Raw genomic sequence first — 564 nt, forward strand, 5'->3', positions numbered from 1 at the left:
GCTCGGCTGCTCCCTTCGTGGAGGATTTTCTTTTTCCTGTGAGAGATAAGGAGAGATAAGAGAGATAGGACCTCCGAGCACGGCACATATATGGGATGCTTCCCTTGGGGTTCGGTCTTCGGTTGCGTCATGGCTTTTATGGCGGGGGTGCGTGAGGCTCGGTGGAACAGCCGTGCGGACGTAGGGCTGTTTGGCTTGTCTGGCTTATTCTCCTCTTCCTTCGTCTTTCCCTCTTTCTTTTGCCTCCTTCTTGTTCTTCTTCTCCCCTAATCATCTCCTTCTTCCCTTTCCTGTTTTCGACTTCCTAATTCTCTTTCTCTTCTTTCCTTTAATCATTTCCCCCGCTTCATTCTCTCTTTTCTCCCTCTCCTCCTCTAATTCTCCCTCTGCCCTTCATTTATTCTCCTCCTCATCTCTCCTGATTTTTCTTCTCGTCTCCCCTTATTCTCATTCTCCCTCCCCCCAACGTTATTCTCTATTTCCTCTCTACATATTCTCCTCATCTCAGCTTTCCTTCACCTTCTGTCTTAACTTCCCTATCTTTATCCTCCTCTTTCCACTTAA

General features: G+C 47.5%; 1 protein-coding gene across 1 annotated transcript in view; it reads left to right on the plus strand.

Moving 5' to 3' along the window:
• Window positions 1-564, plus strand: part of LOC119592824 (rootletin-like) — a 148,678-nt gene that overhangs the window by 73,939 nt on the left and 74,175 nt on the right. The window lies entirely within an intron of this gene.

Source organism: Penaeus monodon, chromosome 31 (genome assembly GCF_015228065.2).
Source record: "Penaeus monodon isolate SGIC_2016 chromosome 31, NSTDA_Pmon_1, whole genome shotgun sequence".
Taxonomy (NCBI): domain Eukaryota; kingdom Metazoa; phylum Arthropoda; class Malacostraca; order Decapoda; family Penaeidae; genus Penaeus; species Penaeus monodon.